This window comes from Eriocheir sinensis, chromosome 57 (genome assembly GCF_024679095.1).
Source record: "Eriocheir sinensis breed Jianghai 21 chromosome 57, ASM2467909v1, whole genome shotgun sequence".
Lineage (NCBI taxonomy): Eukaryota > Metazoa > Arthropoda > Malacostraca > Decapoda > Varunidae > Eriocheir > Eriocheir sinensis.
The window spans coordinates 7447428-7460061 of NC_066565.1; positions in this window are offsets into that span (position 1 = coordinate 7447428).

Below are 12634 nucleotides of genomic sequence, written 5' to 3' on the forward strand. Positions count from 1 at the left end.
TCCTAATGTACTCTTGCACCCTATCCTCCATTTCACTGGAGGTCGTCCTCTAACATTCCCTCCCTCTATCTCACTCACATACACCCTTCTGGTCATCTTACTCTCCTCCATTCGCTCCATGTGGCCAAACCACTTTAAGGTCTGTCACTTCACTTCTTCCATCACTCCACACTTCTTCCCTTCACCCCTGTGACACATTCCAAAATGCTCGTACACACTTTCATTACTCATTCCATCCATTCTACTCACACCACAAGCACTCCTCAAATAACTCATTTCCACTGCCTGCACTCTAGACCTCTGACTTTCATTCCAGGCCCATGTTTCACTTGCATATGTGAGGGTTGGTACTATTATTGTATTTCTCAAATCCCTCTTTACCTCCATGCTCACACTTCTGCCATTCATGATTCGTCCCAAAGACCCTACCACCCTTCTTCCTTGCAATGCCCTTTCTCTTATCTCTCCCTCCATACCACCATGCTTACACATAACTGATCCAAGGTACTTAAACTCATTGACCTCCTCCATTTCTTCACCATTCAAAATTATTTTGCATTCTTTTTCACATTCAATTCCCACTCTCTGTGGGCATAAAAAATCTACAACCTCACTTCTACTTCACTCACAAACCATCACTTTACTTTTGTTGACATTTACTTTCAGCTTTCTCCTATTACAGACACTATCAAAAACACTGACCAAATTTTGTAGGTCACTTTCATTTTCTGCAATGAGCACCGTGTCATCAGCAAACAGTATCGAATTCAGTACCCACTTCCTTCCCCCATCGAACAGTCTTACTCCAAATTCTCCAACTTTGCCCTTAATTTCTCTAATAACACCGTCCATATAAATATTGAATAACCATGGTGACATGACGCACCCTTGTCTTAAGCCCACTTTTATCTCAAAATGTTCACTTGTTTCTCCAGTAATTTTGACACATGCAGATGCATCCTCATAGAAAGACTTTATTGCACTAAGCAGTTTTCCTCCCACACCATAAATCTTTAAAACAATGCAATCCAATCGACTCTGTCATAAGCTTTTTCCAAATCCATGAAGGCAGCGTATAGTTTCTTTCCTTTTGCTATTATTTTTTCTACTACCATCCTGAAGGCAAATATCTGATCCACACATTCCCTTCCCTTGCTCTTCACTGATTTTCTCTTCTGTAAGTCTTTGCACCCTCTCTATTATGACTTTTCCATATACCTTTCCGGGTATACTCAGGAGACTTACACCTCTATAGCTCCCACATTCCCCTCTCCTGCCCTTCCCCTTGTAAACTGGGACAATGATGGCTTTCATCCAGTCTGCTGGCACCCCCCCTCCCCCCTCCCATGCTACTTCAAATATCTTGACCATCTATTTCACGACTTCATCTCCTCCACACTTCAACATTTCTGCTGTGATTCCATCAATTCCTGCTGCCTTTTCGTTTTTTAATCATTTTATTGCCTGATTTACTTCTTCATATGTTATACTTCTTTCTTTATATACTCCTCCTCTACCTCTACTCAAAACTGCTGCTGTTACAGCTGCTGGACGTCCATCCTCAAAATTCATTAAGTTTTTGAAATATTCTCTCCATCTCTCTTTCTCAGCTTCCCCGTCTTTCAGCATCTTTCCATTCTCATCCATAACTTCATTTATTATTATAATAAATATATAAATATTACCTTTCTACTATTCTTTATTTGGTCTGTCAGTGCCCGTACTGTTTCTTCCAGCATAGTGTTGTATCTTACTTCATTCCAACTTTTGGCTTTAGGGGGACATAGGCTGTTATTATGTTATTCTTCTCTCCACCCTGTACCACTACCTGCACAGCCATCACCTCCGCACTTACCATTTCCATGTCTCACTTCAGTCGCTTTCAAGTTTTGTTTTGTCATTGTCATCACTCCTCCCTTTCCTTCTTTCCTATCTTTTCTCCCAATGTTGTACTTGCTCTTTCCCTCCAGCACAAGTTCCAGTTATTTTGCAAGGTTTGTTTCAACTCTACATATCATATCTGGATCACTCTCCCTTCAATAATCATTAGTTTTTTATTTTTATACAAGACCATCTATGTTTGTGTATGCAATCCTTAACCCATTTTATCCCAATGTCCTCATTTGAGGACACCTGATAACACATAATTTTCCCATGTTATGAAAACATATATAAGTTACAGCACAGAATAATGATTCCTTCCTGACGTACATAAAGAAAAGCTTAAGGTTTAATGACATCTTTATCTGACTGTAGTTTGACTCTGAAACTGGTGAACATTTCTGCCTCAAAATGCACTGCATTGACTAGGCTGTGCTGACTTTCTCATTCATGAGATGAACTATTATTTTGCTGTGTTTTATTCTCAAGAAGATGCAATATTATTCTCATAATACCCCAATAAATTATCTTAAGTAGAAAAATAATTATTGATATTACAAAATGTCTGTCCTCAAAAGAGGACACTGGGACGATATCGTGGCAGCGCGTGTCACAACACGTTCAGGATGGTGCATGCTGTAGAGCGGACTGAATCCCAGTTCCTACGCAGACCACCGCAGGATGCTTGTCTAATCAGCCGCAGATGTTGGTAATAAGGCACATGATATGATATATAAAAAAAATATGTGTGCGTGTGTGTGTGTGTGTAATTCACCTCTTGGTCTGCTGCGGGTCTCTCTCGAGACAGCCAGCCGTTCCCCTGCGGAAGAGCACAGAGCTCGTAGTACCGATCTTTGGGTAGGACTGAGACCACTCACACACAACACACCGCGACAACGAGGTCACAACTCCTTGCCTGACGTCGCGTACCTACTCACTGCTAGGTGAACAGGGGCTACACGTGAAAGAAGACAAATCCAACTTACCTTCACCCGGCCGGGGAATTGAACCCTGATCCTTCTGGTTGTGAGCCAGACGCTCTACCCCTGGGCTACCGGGCTGTGTATGTGTGTGTGTGTGTGTGTGTGTGTGTGTGCTTACTCTTTTATATTGTATACTTGTTGACTTAGGTATTGCTCACTTGAGTGCTGCATTGAGCTGCTGTATTGCAGATGGTGAAAGCTACCTATTCTGCACTGACAATAGATGAAGCACATGCCTTGTTGTGTGAAAAGGGCGCCGAGGGAGAGTTTGAAAAGGGCGATGTGATTATTGGACCACCAGATGCAGATGAACTGACTGACGAAGAGGATGTCAGTGGTGATGTAATTGGTGAAATATCTGTTCAAGATGTACCAGGTACACTAGAGGTTCATGTGGACAAAGATGTCACTGAGGAATGTGCTGTATAGAAAGATAAACCCACCAGAAAAAAAAGGAAATTCTGTGATCATTTCAGCAATTTGGTATATTTGAAGAAAGCATTTCTGTAGGTGAAAATTCATAAATTCCTGCATGAAGGAAAGGATCAGCTTGATTTGATAACCTTCAGAAGAGAGATTTGTGTTCCACACTTGAAGCTGGGTGATGCAAATGGAAGACTGGGAAGGAAAAGCTGTGCCCCTAGCCCGTCCACAACAATGGTTGATGCTCGCTATGATGGAAAGGCCCATGTCATTGCAAAGCGGGAGAAGGAAAGACGGTGCCAAAGGAAGGCGTTGCAGCACTGCACAAGTATTTTTGTTTTGTATTGGATTTTACTATTGATATACACATGGCAGAACTGTTACTATAACAGGTACATTTTTACTTTTAGTTTTCATTATAATAGTAAACTGCGTGTTGTCAAAAAGAATAATAGAGTATTTTTCATGCTCCATATATATGAAAAAGAATATTACATAGTAATAGTTTTCTTTCCTTATTTTCCCAGTTGATATGATATTGTCCCAGTGTCCTATTTTGAGGACAGCTGATTTCAAGCTTATTAAAGGAAAATAAAAGCTAAGACCATTATGTTGCATCTTTCTTTAACCAGATGAATGTAATTTAATGAAAACTACCAAAAAATACTAAAAGAAAAGACCCTTGAGATTTAATAGGTTAAACCTTTCTTCCCTTCTCCCTTTTTTCCCCCTCGTGTGTGTGTGTGTGTGTGTGTGTGTGTGTGTGTGTGTGTGTGTGTGTGTGTGTTACCCACATTACTAACAGGCAGATGAATGGTGGCTGTCTGCTAACTGATCTTCTCTTGGCAGGTTTTGTTCCCAGCTGTCCCATGAAGGTCTCAGGCAGCAGCCATCCTCATGATGATGCAGCTCCCCTCAGCCTACCGGGCGGCCGCTGGTGCTGGGAACACACCCACGCCTCCCCCAACCCAGCTGCAAGGGGAACTTGCTGAGGTGAGTGTGTGTGTGTGTTGACCGATTTATTTCTTTATTATTATTTTCTAGTCTATGGTACCGGTAGGCATAGCTGGGCACGATAACAGAAAACCTTATTCCCGATAACCGATAACTGATAATGAAAAACCTTAACGGCGATAACCGATATTCATTAACTAGAGACACAAATATAGGCGATAACCGATACCCGATATAAATCCACAATTCCGATACTAGCTAGCGATAAGTCTGATAGGCGAAAACGATACTATATTGATATTTCAGATAGAACAACATTGATGAATTCAAATTATCTGTATTTTAGGAAACTTACAAAGCCTTAAAACCACACGTTGACACATACATATGGACGGTAATACTAGAAATGCCTGAACCGGTGTTGTGTTATTTGGCGTCTCCACCGTCAAAAATTATTTACAAACACTGGTCTCTCGTGAACGGTGCATGCTCAGACCAGCAAGCGTAGACCTGAACAGTCTCACAAAGCTTTTAAACCGTAATTAAGAGTTGCTGGAAGGCTGAATCAGACATATAGTACCACTACCACCATCCTCGCTGTTTCTAGAACGACACTCTGTACGAGTTGTATTTATATGTACAGAGTGTACGTCATTCTAGAAACAGCGAGGATGTATGTTTGATTCAGCTTTCAACAACTCTTAATGTGTTAAAAAGCATTGTGAGACTGTACAAATCTACATAATGGTCTGAGCATGCGCAGTTCACGAGACCAGTGTTTGTAAACAAAAGCGCCAGCTTTTGACGATGAGACACCAAATAACACAACACCGGGTGCCTTCAGTATCATGGCATGGTCACAAACGAATATGGAATATCAAATTTGAGGCAGTGAATAATCATTTTGGGGTCAAAGTTAAATGATTTTTCTCTATGATATATTGATTTTTGAGTAGCATAAAAAAATACCCAAGTGTTTTAATTTTCATGATCTAAGTATGAAATCTCATCACTGAAGATATTTCATACCCTGAAGTTTTTTCATACAACACCGGGCCACGCATGCGCAGTAGGGAGGAGACAACGTTTTTTTCTGAGAGGCGGGAAAAAAAGTAGCGATTATCGCTAGTTTGGTTACAAAAGTAACGAAGATACCGATATATATTTAACCGTGTAGCAGCGACGGGCCAAATTTGTGGCTTTACCGTGTAGCATTGACGGGCCAAATTTGTGCCATGATATAACCCCCCCAAAATAGATGATACATAAACTGATCACAAATGCTTTGATATACATAATGAAATGGTTTGCATGAGTGATGATTTTTTCTCATTTTTCTCACTTAGAGGGACCATTAAGAAACATGATCCCCGCTGCTACCGGGTTAAATAAGTAGCGGATGGTCGATAATCCGATTTTGTTATCAGTGATAAAGTATCGCGATAACTTATCGCGATAACGCCCAGCTATGCCGGTAGGCTTTCTTGATGGGTCCTGATGGTCGGTCCCAGCCCATCACGGTGCAGGCAAGTGTTTATAGTGGTGCCGTCTTGCTTGCTGTGCCCCGGAGCTCACCTGTGATCCCATTCAGAGCGAGACTCCAGAGTCTGGGTTGGCAGGAGGTCTTGAGGGCAGCATGGGGGTAGTCCGTGGCCACTCGGCGCTGACTGAAATATCCCATCTTGTGGTGGTGGGTGGGGCATGAACCTGGGACCTCCTGAACGCGGCTCTGGCACGCTAACCGCTCAGCCACTGCCCCTCCGTGTCATGATTCTCCTTGTTATGTTCCTCATAGAGTTTCCTTAAAGCCTTATAATATGTGCTGGATTTCCTGGTGTCAAAGATATATATTTTTTCCCTCAAAATAGGAATAGAAAAAAATGGTAGTGCAGATTGAGTTAGGTAACTGTATGTGTCTGTGTGTGTGTGTATATGTGTGTGTGTGTGTGTGTGTGTGTGTGCGCAAGTGTCCCCGTGCTTTACGACGGCTGAATTTATGATCAAATTCCTATCTGTTACAGCAAACCCACGCTTTTAGGAGACAGCGACATAATGAATTTTGGCTTTAAGGAACATTTTTGCTTTCTCTCTCTCTCTCTCTCTTATATAATGTGTACACCTAACACTTGGCAGTTTATGGTATCTGTTAAGAACAATAGTGTGCCTTTTATTTTATTTTTTTCCCGATAACTTCCCTCACTAGTAAGAGTTGCTACATCAACATGCATTGCTTTATTTTAGGTTTTACTGTTTATCTGATAGGGTTTGATGTGTTTAACAAGAGTGAGAATGTGATGGGCTCAGTGTCTGCAGAGCCGCAGGCAGCCGTCCTCCCATACTTCTAGATGAAATTTTACTTGGAAACTTTATATCCATTCCAAGACAACTGAAAGTTAGGAAAAGACTTGTGAAAACAGTTTAGAAAACTGGTTTGCAGAGCACATTAATTACATTAATCTTAACCAACTTTAGCACACAAAAAAATAAAATAGCAATCTTGGAGGGTAGGATGATGGGGGCAGTTCCCCCCTAATGTCAGGTAGTCATACATATGTAAATGATTTCAATATTTGTGTGTGTGTGTGTGTGTGTTTTCACTTAGTAATATTATTTATATCCACAGCACATTATGAATTTGGCCAGACAGAAGACCAGGTAAAGATCATGCAGGATGGAATACTATAGACATCAACATCAGACGTGTAGAGGCTGAGAATGCTGGACAGGCCTTTGTCCTGCAGTGGACTAGTAATGGCGGTGAGTGGATGACACAAGGTTTGAACACCATCTTTATTGCAGAGTGCAACGATGGCACCTTCACAGAGCGACTCACTGGGAGAGAGGAGAGAGGTGGCCGCCAGGAGGCAGACCTGTATATTAGGGTGGAGCGTTTTTTCAACTTTTTGAGAGTTGATGTTTGGATAGATGGCAAAAAACGGGGACATACATAAGAATTACCCATGCAAAATTTTAAAACTCTGGTTCAATATCTTCAGGTTACCCCAAGCGATTGAATTTTGAAAAAAAGTGATAAAAAAGGGGTTCAGTAAATTTTTTAATGTACAATAAATATCCATTGCTGTGATTTTGGATGGCTTTTATTTTAAAGAAAAATGGTTTTTATGCAACTTTTGTTCAATAAAAATTTCTGTATGAGGTCATCTTCAGGTTACCCTCTTCAAGTGAATTTTTGGAAAAAATAGAAAAAAGGAAAAAAATTTGCTTTTTTATTTACCTCTTTGGCGATTTATTTTCTACTATTTAGCTTTTGGATAGCATTAAAATGAAAGAATACAGTATTTTCTAGCTTTTATATTCAATAATTTTTCCCCTGAAAAGCCATTTTCAGGTCGCCCCGGTGGCGTTTTTCCGAAGTCCAATACAGTACATGCATGAACCCCTAACCTAACCTAACCTAACCTAACCCCAACCTAACCTAACCTAACCTAACCTAACCTAAAAAAAACCTAACCTAACCTAACCTAACCTAACCTCACCTAACCTAACCTAACCTATGCTTGGGACAAAGCTTCAATTCCAACAGTTTCTCGAAGGCGAATTGAAGCTGTATTCAAAAGTTTCTATGATAGTTATGGTAAAATATTAAAATCCTTCAGAAAGAATCAATGCACTAAAAACAAACTTGATCATTTTAAGTCTGGAGCAAACATCATAATAGATATATGTTACTGCAAATGCAGAGATTTTAACAACTGTCATTGTGTGATGGACAAGAAAGTTCCAGCAATAGAGCGTGAGTTTTTGACAGATCAGAGAACGAGCAGAAAGATGATAATGGGAAGTGTGGATCGTCCAGTTACAGCAAAATTAAATAAAAGATTAACTCGCTCGTTGAAGGAAGAATCATTTGCATCAGAACCGTCAACAAGTGGACAAGTATGCTCTGAAATTATAACCGAATCCTGTTCTCATTCAGAAAGTGAGAGTACTACATCCTCTGCAGCATCAGACTATGAGCCCAGCAAAAGCACTATCAGAAGAATAATTAATCATAATAATCAACCATCACGTTTGCCAGTCGAAAATGTTGCCCTCATGTGTGATAAAATGGGTGTATCTGACAGAGCTGCTGCCGTTTTGGTTTCATCAGCTTTAGAAGAAGCCGGAGTCATGGATGAAACCAACAAAGATCATTATGTTATCGACAGACACAAAATTAGGAGAGCTAGGAAAAGAAAAAGATCACAGTTATCTGAAGGAGCGACTGTCAGTGACACAGAAAAGCTTCAGAGTGTTTTCTTTGATGGAAGGAAGGACCTTACCAAAGTTAAGGAGTGGGATTCCGGTAAAACTTACATCACATATATCAAAGAAGAGCATATTTCACTAATTGAAGAACCAAACTCTAATTTTCTTGGTCATATAACTCCACCATCAGGATCTGCAAGAGATATTGCATCAACCATTCTCAGTTTTTCAAAGATAACGGAACTGATATGAGTGCAGTTGTTGCAGTGGGCTGCTGCACAGCCGTCAATACCGGATTCAAATGGGGAGTAGTAAGACTTCTTGAGGAGAACATGAAGAAACCTCTTCAATGGATCGTATGTCTGCTACATTGCAATGAATTACCACTGAGGCACCTCATAAATAATATAGATGGTAAAACCACTGGTCCTGCTTCCTTTAAAGGTCCGATTGGAAGTAAACTTAATGATTGTGAGAAGTTACCAATTGTTGAATTTGAGCAAATTCAAGGTGAAGAACTGGTTGTAACAACTTCCGATTTGAGCACAGATCAAAAGTATCTGCTGAAAATCTACACGGCTGTAACTTCAGGTCACTGCCCAGATGATGTTGCACGTCTCAATCCAGGAAAATACACCATGCACGCTGGTTAACCACTGCCAATCGTATCCTGGCTTTATGTGTCAGAAAATGAACCATCAAGTGAGCTTATGACCATAGTTAACTACATAATAAGAGTTTACATTCCAGTTTGGTTCTCAATAAAATGCAAACCCTCCATTTTTTATGGATCCATCCATTTTCATAAACTTGTAATTCTGTCCAGGTACATGGAGCCAAAGTACAGACAAATTATTGATAGCGTGATCAAGAATAACTGCTACTTTGGTCACCCTGAAAATGTTCTCTTGGCCATGATTCATGATGACTCACCAACCATACGTGAACTTGGCCTCAGAAGAATCCTGAAAGCCAGATCTGCATTCTCTGAAGAACTTAGGCGGTTCTCATTTCCATCTCTCAACCTAAATGCATCTCATTACTACGAAATGGTTGATTGGCAGAATACCCCTGTAACAGAACCTCCTGCTACAAAGAAGATCCCAGACGAGGAGCTGCAACGCCTCATCATCACAAACAAGGAAAAACCCTCCTGCATCCCCTCATTCCCCTGCCACACGCAAGCAGTGGAGAGGGCGATAAAGCTTGTGACTGAGGCATCCTCTTCAGTGATAGGAGAAGAAAGACATGGCTTCATTCGTGCCAAAATGGAAGGGAGGAAAAGGCTTCCTGCCTTTGAAACAAAAAAAGACTTCAAACTACAAAAGTAATATGTAATATGTAACTATAATAGTCTTACACTTCAATGGAAGGGCGGTTGGGAAGGGTAGGGCGGAGCTCGACGTATGGCCACCTCCTCGTGGTGAGTTCTGAATTATTTTCTTTTATATAACAAGTGGTTATATAAAAAAAATAAACTGAGAGCCATACAGTTATAATCTGAATATAGCCAAAATTATAATATATTTTCACTGTATTTCAACTCACCGGGGCGAACTGAAAATGGCTTTTCAGAGAAAAATTATTGAATATAAAAGCTAGAAAATACTGTATTCTTTCATTTTAAGGCTATCCAAAAGCTAAATAGTAGAAAATAAATCGCCAAAGAGGTAAATAAAAAAGCTATTTTTTTCCTTTTTTTTCTATTTTTCTAAAATTTTACTTGAAGAGGGTAACCTGAAGATGACCTTGTACATAAATTTTTATTGAACAAAAGTTGCATAAAAACCATTTTTCTTTAAAATAAAAGTCATCCAAAATCACAGCAATGGATATTTATTGTACATTAAAAAAATTTACTGAACCCCTTTTTTATCACTTTTTTTCAAAATTCAATCGCTTGGGGTAACCTGAAGATATTGAACCAGAGTTTTAAAATTTTGCATGGGTAATTCTTATGTATGTCCCCGTTTTTTGCCACCTATCCAAACATCAACTCTCAAAAAGTTGAAAAAACGCTCCACCCTACTGTATATTGAAGACCCGTGGGGATCCCTTTGTACTCCGGAGAGGCGTTCATGCATCACAGCCCCAGAAATGAACACAGCTTTTATTGTAGAATATAATTAAAATCTTACGTTGTATAGAATTCAGGAAATCAAAATAACTAAGATATTACTTACATATTTTTTCATTAAAATTTACACAGCCTTTTCATGTGCCCATTTCTTGAAACCAACACTGATTATGTAAACATTAACTTATATCAATGGAAATATTATAAATAACACTAAATGCTAACACAAATTATGTTAATAATAACCTGAACACCAGTTTGATGGAAAAGCAGAGGTTAGCATCCCTGACTACAAATCTGCAGGTCTTGGTCCAAATCCCGGCCCAGGCAGTCAGCATGCAACCCACCCAGCTGTTCATCCTTTCTTTCAGGATGGTCGGTAAACGGGTACCTGGGGAGACTTGGGACAGGTAAACAGTGGGTAACACGGATGTTGCATGGGACCTGTGTTGGGTTAATTAATGGGTTCTCTTCTACGTAGTTGTACAAAAAACAAATAATTTTTTTTTTCTGATGAATATCTTACGTAATACCGTAAATTGTCACTTTATCACATTTGTTCTTCACCACTTTACATTCCTCCCTGGTGAAGTGTTGAGAGTGAATTTAAGCCATGACTATCCAGGCTTGGGTCTGGATTCCCGACTGAACAGTTTGGGCACAGCTGTTCATCATCTCTTTCAGGTGGGTCAATAAATAGGTACCCGGGGAAGGTAAACTGGTAACCAAGGTGCTGCACTTGCCGTGTGTACCCAGGGTAATGAGTTCTCTCATCACAGGCTCAAAAGCTAATGAGAGGTGAGCAATGATGAGAGTGGTCAGCGTGTGGGCATGGTAAGCCCGTGGTTCGAGTCCCACAAAAACACGCTGATTTTTCAAGCCATCGCCGAGTGGCAGAAGATTACCCACATGCTGCCCAGATCTGCAGTCAACCCTAACTTCAGCGAGTTCGTTCAAGTGGAGCACTGGGGGGCAGCATGGGCCAAGCAGTCATACATCATGGCAGCCACTATAAATAGAATTCGCCTGTGCCACTATTGGGATGAGACTGTCCAAGATGCTTCTCAAAAGAGCCCTCCAGAACTACAGGCAGCACCTAAAAAAAATAATAAAAAATAAATAAAAATTCTCATCCCTTACAATACTTTATCATTCACAACTCTCCCTGAAGCACCTGTTATCTGTCTGTTTTTCTCTGCTTTTGCTCTCGCCTTTCATGCTACTGTAAAGTTTGGGGCATACGCAATAGCTGTAGGTGGCCCCGGTACTCATCTCAGTACCGTTAGCCCTTGAGTCTGTGGTGGGTGAGAACCTATTACCCTGAGACACGGAGCTTCTGTGCCTACATAGAAATGTCACCACGATATCATGCGGCATCACATTCTCCAGACCCGAGAATATTTGCTTTGCACACGTCTAAAACCTCACGTATATGACAGCAAGCCTCTGTGAAGGCACCTAGCTGCTGCTGCTGCTGCAACATCTCCCTCTGAAATGTGTTTTATCTGCTCCTAATGATCATTTCTGGTCTGTTTGAGGTCATGATAAACTTCCTGCTTTTGACAACAGCCCCGATATTCATCATCGAACCTCCTCCTTTGCCTTGGGGCACCATGAAAAAGGGGAGGCTACAACGCCAACAAATGGGTTTTGGTATGGTGCAGAAGGTACCAAAGAAGAAGCACAGTCCATGGTTGTAGAGGAAGAGGAACTGGGTTGTAAAGATGAAGTGGCAGCAGAAGGTGCTGGATCACATGAAGTGAACTGCTGCAAAGTTGCAGCAGCTGTGGGGATCTCTGTAGGTGGCAGATTTTTACGCACAGCTGTGAAGAAAGGAGACATTGCATTACCAGTTATATATGAAGGACAATAAATGACATGACTCGGGAAATCCATCTTCCTTTCATACACAATGTTAACCTGGTAGCTGCGGGGATCATGTTTCTTAAAGGACCCTCTAAGCGAGAAAAATGAGAAAATATCATCACTCACATAAACCATTTCATAATATATATCAACGCATTTGTGATCAGTTTATGAATCATCTATTTTGGGGGGTTTATATCATGGCAAAAATTTGGCCCGTCACTGGTACACGGTAAAGCCA